This window comes from Alligator sinensis, unplaced genomic scaffold, assembly GCF_000455745.1.
Source record: "Alligator sinensis unplaced genomic scaffold, ASM45574v1 scaffold465_1, whole genome shotgun sequence".
NCBI lineage: Eukaryota > Metazoa > Chordata > Crocodylia > Alligatoridae > Alligator > Alligator sinensis.
In genome coordinates this window covers 2095573-2103966 of record NW_005841979.1, presented here as the reverse complement: position 1 = coordinate 2103966, position 8394 = coordinate 2095573, and positions in this window count along the sequence as shown.

Genomic DNA, 8394 nt, shown 5'->3' with positions numbered 1-8394 from the left:
AGGGGGTCAGGCTAGGTGATCTGTTCAGGTCCCTCCTGACCCTAGCTACTATGATACTATGAGTTAAAGATTCCGACTTCAAAATAAGATATGCTGATAAGCCACATGATATGTGTGCTCCTGGGGAAGGTTTGTTGTTTTGGGGGGTTTTTGTGGGGAGGGGGGGTTGTATTTTTTTGTTTGTTTGTTTTTTAAAGAAGAGACAACTAATGGCTTCTTGGATTCTTCTGGGGATATTAGAGTCATATAAGGAACACTGCTGGTGGCTTGCTGCTTCCCAAATGTTCTCTATGCATTTTTCAATACATTCCTGCACTAGGGAGTATCTCTACCTTGCAAGCTGCTCAGAGATACTGACCTCAGCAGGCATTTTCTCCATCTCCCCTGCCCATTCTATGAGATATCTTCACCCCTGTGTATATTACCAACCAGATGCATCCTTCACCAGATAAAACTCTCATCCCTGTTCACACCAGAAAGTCACCTAGCTTGTATTTTCATTTCCTGTAAAACACCTGCCACCCCACCCTTTCTGCCTTTAATGCTCTGCCTTTCCATTAGAACCTCCTGTACTCATCGGTGGATCTAGAGTTTTGAAAAGAGGGGTGCAGATGGTGAGGTGCATTTCCACATATAAAACCACATGTATTTTATGTGCACTGAACTTCTGTTCTGTTACAGGTTTAAACCAGTTTCTGATCACTTAAACCAGTTTATGTATAATGTCTGTCCCTAGCCTTACAGGCACATCCAGTCCTCCAGTGCTTAATCAAACACAAAAAGGTAAGCGAGTGCTTTAGAAACAAAAAAACAAAACAAAACAAAAAAACCCTTCACCCATTCTGGATAAAACAAATATTTGGTTAGCTCTCCTTCTGTGAGGCTCTTACCTCTCAATCCATAAGGCATTTTGGTGCCTGCCAGGGTGTCTCATGCAGCCCTTCTCTCCTGAGAGCTCCCTCTCCTGTAAAATACTAACCTTCTCTCCCTGCCTTTCTCTAGGCACAGGGTTTGTGTGCCACAGAACACTGCACCTTTGGATCAGGTGGCTCTCTAGCCTTGCAAAGATGTTCCTCTTTATAACTAGTGGGCAGCTTGCTCCTCTCAGTTGCAGGTTAGCTCAGCTGCTGGTAGCCCTTGTCCTATGTCTGTCTAGGAGGGTGCTCTATTCCTCCCACATATTGTTGTACCACTAGCTCTGTTTCAGCTACCTGCTTGCCTATACAACCAGGTTAGCCTGCTATGCCTTCCCTTTTCTAGTAACAGGAGGCTTTGACTTCCTGTTACAGGCTCCCAAGACATAGTTCCCATAAAAATTATGAGTATTTTTACACATGGAAGCACTGCAGTGCCAGGAGCTTTGAAAAGTGCCTGGCGTTGCAACTCATGCAGTTGTATAAGGAGCAAAATGTAAATCAGCACTGAGAAAATGGTGATGATGCGCTTTTGAACTAAAACACATTGGGGTGCTTTAGTTCAGAAGCACAGCACTGCCATTTTCTGTGCAGCGATGCATATTTCACAGCTTATACAACTGCACGCAGCACAGTGCAGTTCACCTAAGCTTGTGTGTGGAGCAGACTCAATCGAGACTTCAATCTGAAGTGGCGGATCTCTAGCGCACCACAGGACAAAAAAGTATGTGTATAAATACCATATGATTACATCCATTTATTTTATATATATATATATATATATATATATATATATATATATTTACATGCATCAAAGTTCAAATTATGGATCTAGTCCTTCCTAAATCAGTCTTAGTCACTCAGCACTTACTTCTGGTTGGTCATGTCAGAGCACTCACTCTTTTTTTGGCATAGGTCATTTCAGATAAAATGTATACATTTTGGATTAAATGTATATGTGGTACCAAAACAATGTTCTGTTGCATGCTGGAGGGTTTGCAGGCAGTCTGTTTTCACCGTGATTGGATAGCTTAAGATGATTTGCTAGGAGAACTGAACTTGAGATATATCCGTGCATTGTAGGATTAACCCATCTACTTGGCATGTATCTGACATTGTTGTTTATGATCTATGCTCTCTGCCTACATTATATTTGAAAGTGCTACTTTGAGGGCAAAATTTCTAGTTTAAGAGGGAAATAACTTTTTTTTTTGTTTTTTGGTTTTTGTTTTTGCTTTAAAGGATGTTTTGCCCTTTCTATTTAACATTAGAAACACTGTCAAGGAAATTAACATTAATTAAATAGAAGGGAGATGAAAGAGTCTGGTAAACAGTGAAAATAATGTAACCCTTACTCATGACTGTTACCCATATCCTGAATAATGAAACTAAGTGTGATCAAAGGAAAGGAAGCTACTGGGTCATTTGCTTCAGGGGTTAAATGATATGCTCCCCTGTAACATGAGCTGCTTATACCATTTTCAGATATTTGTAACTTCTTATGCATAGCTATGCAATTTGGAGGGGACTGTAACACAGGGTTGTCTTCCATCTCCTAGTTAGTGTCTTGTTTACTTCAACACATGGCTTATTAAGTTATTATGCACACTAGCCCAGTGCACGGATTGTCCCCCTCTCTGTGCTTAGAATTGTTGGAGCAGCCGCCACACTCATATACAGGCACCCATAGGATTTGGCAGATTAAAGAATAACCCCACTGGCAAGTCATGGGTTTTCCACAAGTATTATTAAAAGGACTCTCTGATGCTTGTAGGTCCTGGCATCAGCATGCAGACATAACATAATTATTGCCCTACTTGGTTCCCTTAAGCCACACAGGATTAATGAGGTTTGTACCATGGTCTGTATGCAACCAATGTCTACTACCACATGGAGCATTAGCTTTCCTAGTTTTACTTCCATTGTAGGCTTTAGTGGGCTTTGACACCCTTCCCTACCAAAACTACAGTTCATCTGCTCTGGCTTCTCAATAGCCTTTTTGTAGTCTTGATTAACATATGGTATCTCTTTCAGGGGCCAGTGACTCACTCTGTGGTTACTCTCCACAATTGTAACATCTGTCCTGCCTTGCTGTGCCAGCCCTTCATCTTTCTCTTGTTCAGCCAGGTCCTCTGGCTATTCCTCTACCTTTGGTCTCATAGGTGACTTATGCCCTTATCTTGCCAGGCACTTTTTTCCACTTCAGCATAGGCCTCTGCTATCTTTAGGGCCTCAGACACTGACTGTGGTTGGTGCCAATGCACCCAAGGTTGGGTTCCTTCCTTCGATAAATTGTTCTAACACTATCAAGCTGAGTGTCTCTTCCGAGTTACATTTTCCGGGATCCAGCCACTTTCATGCCAGATCCTAAAGTAGCTGTAGTAAGATTCAGGGTTGTTTCTCATCTGGCATCTTTCTCTCCCGAAATCTAAACCTGTAAGTCTCCACAGATACCTACATCAGGTAAAGAATTGTTTCTTTCACCATTTGGTAGACCCCTGCTTCTTCCCAAGGCAGAACCCTATAAGCCACCTGAGCTTTGCCCTTCAGGAGGGGACCAACTGGTAGGCCCACTTGGCTCTATCCCACCCTGATGCTGCTGCCACCCTTTCAAAAGCCTCAAGGTACACTTCTGGGTCTTCTCCATCCACCATCAAGGGCATGTGGAATTCCTCCTGCTGCCCCAGCAGCTTTCATCATCTTCTCGTTCAAGGCCAGCTGCCGGGCAAACAACAGATTGGGGCTTCAATCTCTTCCACTCTAGTCTTCACCAGCTCATCCATCTGTTGTTGCTGCCCCTGCAGAATTTGCAGCAAAGCCTCTTGCATCTTCTGATAGGTATCCATGTTCACTGCAGTGAACATGCATTCGCTCCATCTGAGCTGGGTTATCATTGTTCTCGGCCAGTGCTTCAAATTTGGGAACATCAGGGGTAGGTGCCTGGAACTAGGTATTTCCCTGACTTAAATTGACTTATATGTGCCCAGCACCTCTTGCCTTCCTTGCCTTCCATGACTTGTTGTTAAAGTTGCACACAACAGGAGACAGTTCATCGTAATGCTATGTAATCCACCAAAAGAAAAGGCTTGTCATGCACTGCAGTCTCAGTCCAAAATTTTAGGGCTTGCCCCTTTAAGGGCTTGCTGTGTTTGTCCTGTTACGTTGCCCTGTGTGTTTAAAACAGGGCACTGTTGGCCTCAAGCTCCATCACCCTTACACTCCCTCCACATCCACCAGAATTAACAAAAATAGAAATTAACAGAAAAGGCAGGAACCAATTGATCCTCTCACCTGCATCTGGGATCATTGCAGGTGGAAGCTGCCACTCCCTCTCTCCTCCTGCTTCTGGTCACAATAGCTGCCTTTAAGTCACCTGCTGGTGCTCACAGTGGCCTATCTGCTGGTCTTTCTGTCTGCTGTTATGCAGCTGCCCCTCAAGTAAGTTCTTCCCCACAGGGCTTCCCAGGCTTCTCCAATATTCATTCCAGGCTGAGTTTTCTCCCCAACCCAGCATGGGCAGTCCCACCAGGCCATCCTTCCACAGCAGGATTTGGCAAGTGTAAATCCTCTATGAATCATATTACCTCCAGCTGTCCCCTTACAGTAGTGTTATTTCTACCTATTTCTACCTATCTATACCTTATTTAATTGTTGATCCACACATTTGTAACTCCCAGGCTCTGTCATTACATATCACTTTACATAAGGAAGATTTACAGAAGTGAAATCTCTCTCTGTGACCAGACCTACCATTTTACCTACAATGCTATTCATGAATCTGCTAGAGAAAATAATCAAAGAACACATTTGTGCAGGCCCAGCAGGGGAAACAATGCTGAGGGAAAACCAGCACGGGTTTGTCACAGGTAGATCCTGCCTGACAAACTTTGTAGCCTTTTATGACCAGGTCACACACTGCCTGGACGCGGGAGCCGAGGCTGATGTCATCTTCCTGGACTTTAGGAAGGCCTTTGACACAGTTTCGCACCCTATCCTCATTGGGAAGCTAGCAGACTGTGGAGTGGATGCCTATATGGTCAGGTGGGTGGCCAACTGGCTTAGGGACCGCACCCAGAGACGGGTGGTGGATGGTTCCTTCTCGGCCTGGAGGGAGGTGGGCAGCGGGGTCCCGCAGGGTTCGGTCCTCGGACTGATATTATTCAATATCTTCATCAGCGATTTGGATGAGGGCGTGGAGAGCACCCTCTCCAAGTTCGCTGATGATACCAAGTTATGGGGCAAAGTTAGTACACCGGAGGGCAGGGAGCAGATTCAGGCTGACTTGGACAGGTTGGATCAATGGGAAGAGAGAAATAGGATGCAATTTAATAAAGATAAATGTAAGGTACTCCACCTGGGAAGGAGGAACCCTCAGCACACCTATAGGTTGGGGAGTGTCCTTCTCAGCAGCTCGGAGGCAGAGAGGGATCTTGGAGTCATAATTGACTCCAAGATGAACATGAGCTGGCAGTGTAACGAGGCCATCAATTAGGCCAATTGCACCTTGTAGTGCATTAGCAGGTGCATGACTAATAGAACAAAGGAGGTGATGCTCCCCCTCTATGCAGCACTGGTCAGGCTGCAGTTGGAATACTGTGTCCAGTTTTGGGTGCCGCACTTCAAGAGGGACGCGGGGAATCTCGAGAGGGTCCAGAGGAGGGCCACTCACATGATTAGTGGCCTTCGTGATAGACCCTATGGGGGGAGGTTGAGAGAGCTGAATCTCGTCAGCCTTCACAAGAGATGGCTGAGGGGAGATCTTGTGGCCGCCTATAAATTTATTAGGGGAGGTCAACGGGGAATAGGGGAAGCGCTGTTTACTAAGGCGCCCCAGGGAGTGACCAGGAATAACGGGTGTAGACTAGTTGAGAGTGGATTTAGGTTAGATATTAGGAAGAAATTTTTCACAGTAAGGGTGGCCAGGATCTGGAATGGGCTTCCAAGAGAGGTGGTGATATCACCTAGCTTGGAGGTCTTCAAGAGGAGGCTAGATAGTCACCTGGCTGGGGTCATCTGACCTCGGTCCTCTTTCCTGCCAGAGGCAGGGGGTCGGAACAATGATCCATTGTGGTCCCTTCCGACTCTACAATCTATGAATCAGGAAGATTTCTATGACAAGCAGCAGCTTGCTAGGGCAAGGAGAGCCTTCACACTGGCTTGCCCACTACTGTAGAACCCCCTGTTACAACTGCCAAGTCAGTGTACTGACTTCATGGCCTGTAGCATAAAATACGAGATCATGCTTTTCAATAGTAGGGGTTCACCGATAAACAATTTTTGGGTTGATACCGATGGCTGCTTATTAACAAACCATATCAACCAATACTGATCAGATTGCCAATATGCAGCCCAGCAGCTTGGAGAGCAACGTTCAGCTGGTAAGTCTGTTGGCTGGGCCAGGGCTGCGCTCAGGGCGATAGGCGTGGCTGGGAGGTGGGGCTACAAGTTACCCACCCCTTAGCCCCAGTCCTACTGCTGCTGCTGCCCACCCTGAGAGCAGCCTTGGCCCAGCCCCTCCGCTGGGAAGAGCCCAGTATAGCCCTTGGACCCAGCTCACGGCGGCAGCATGCCCTCACCTTGCACACAGATCCGGGGGGTGTGCCCCTATGCCTGCCCCAGGAGGGTGCATATAGTGGCAGAAGACACCCGCATGCCCACCAGATGAGCTGCTTGTGGCTCCATCCTGTGCCCTACCCCACCCCAGCTGGACAGCACCTGCCCCATTCCCAACCCCAGCTCCCCTCCTCCCTCATTGTGGGGGCCTCAAACTTTCCCCCTCCATGCCCCTTCCTTTCCCTCCACCCCTTCACCCCAACAGACTTCTCAGCTGGATTCTCCTCTCCAAATTGGTGGGCTGGCTGCGTGATTGCTGTAGCTGCACATGCAGGTGGCATTTATCGGCAGCATTATTGGCCACATCAGCCAAAAATAGTCATTTGGCTATAATGTTAATTTTCCTTCCATCAGTGCTGATATCATATAGACCGATGTATCATTGCACCTCTCTTCAATAGTGGATTTTCAGAGTGATGAGGATGATTTAAATCAATATCAAATAAATATAAATATTTATATTTCCTGCTAGAACTGGAGTGGGTAGAGAAAATGAGAAGGAACTTTATTTGAGGATTGGTTTTCATGCCAAAACAATTATGGTTAATTCTTTTCTGGGAGAAGTTGAGTATGATTCGTAATGCAAGCATCAAGTCACTTTAGGGAATTTCATAGAATCAAAGAAAATTAGGGTTGGATGGGATCTCAGGAGGTCATCTAGTCCAACCCTCTGCTCAAAGCAAGACCATCCCTAACTAGATCATTCCTGCCAAAGATTTGTCTAGCCACGTCTTGAAAACCTCCAAGGATGGAGATTCCACCACCTCTCTGGGTAACCTGTTTCAGTGTGTTACTACCTTCTGTCATAACCAAGTCAGTTAAGTGACCCTGCCACAATAGAACCACCCTAAGCAACTGCCGCTATCTCCAAAATTTGGTCACGTTCCGCCTCATTAGCTATTCCCACCTGGCAGTCTGTCATTGGCTACTCTAAACATACAAAACTCCGTGCAGCTTCCGCCCAAGTCGGACACCTCTGAGCACGCTGCAGAGTGACCTCGGAGAGCTCTGGACACGTGACAGAGTGAATTGGCGGCCTGATCAACCACCAATTTCTCCCCATCATTGACCGGCCCTGATGTACCCCTTTCCTTTACTTGCTCGTTTCGTCCACAGACTCGTCTCGTCGACTCGTTGCGTTACCTCTGTTATCCATAACTACGTAAACAACCTCATAGCCTGCGTCGTGACCACCAGTGGCGTAAGTAAAATAATCTTTGAAACCAATACGCTGTGTCTCGCCTATCCATCCACCAGCCCGCCTGACGACCGATTAATTCGTATCTCTCAAGTCCTTGGCCACAGCCCGGCAGCCGGTTGGTCACCACATGGCGTCACGAACAGGATCCGGAGAAGACGCGATGGAGTTGGAACTAGTCAAAAACTGCCGATGGCGCAATGGGGGGCGTCACGTGGATAACGCAGATGAACTCTGGGCACATATCGCCTACCATCAGGCGGTTGGAGGGAAAGGAGAGAACCTCCTCGGAGGCTACTTCTCGGTGAAGGGGGAAGAGGCGGTCATCAAGGAGTGGAAAGCGAACCTGTCCCCTGAGACATTTGGCTGCTTAATGGCCAGCGACCGGGTTCACTATAGGTCCCTAGACACAGTAACAACAGTATCCCTCACCAAAGTCAAACCGGCGGGCGGAGCAGACCCAGCTCTCGCCCAGGAGTACGCCCGCTGTATAAGACATGTGCGGGAGGGTGGAGAACTGACACCAACCGACCGGTTCAATCCCCCGACCCTGGCGCCCGGGTCGAGGGACCATGAGCTACTCTCGGATCTCCCAGAAAAGTTGGAGTTGGAGGGCTGCACCACAACACGGTGGGCAGGCCCGAAGTGGGATAAGGGGAAAATGTTAAA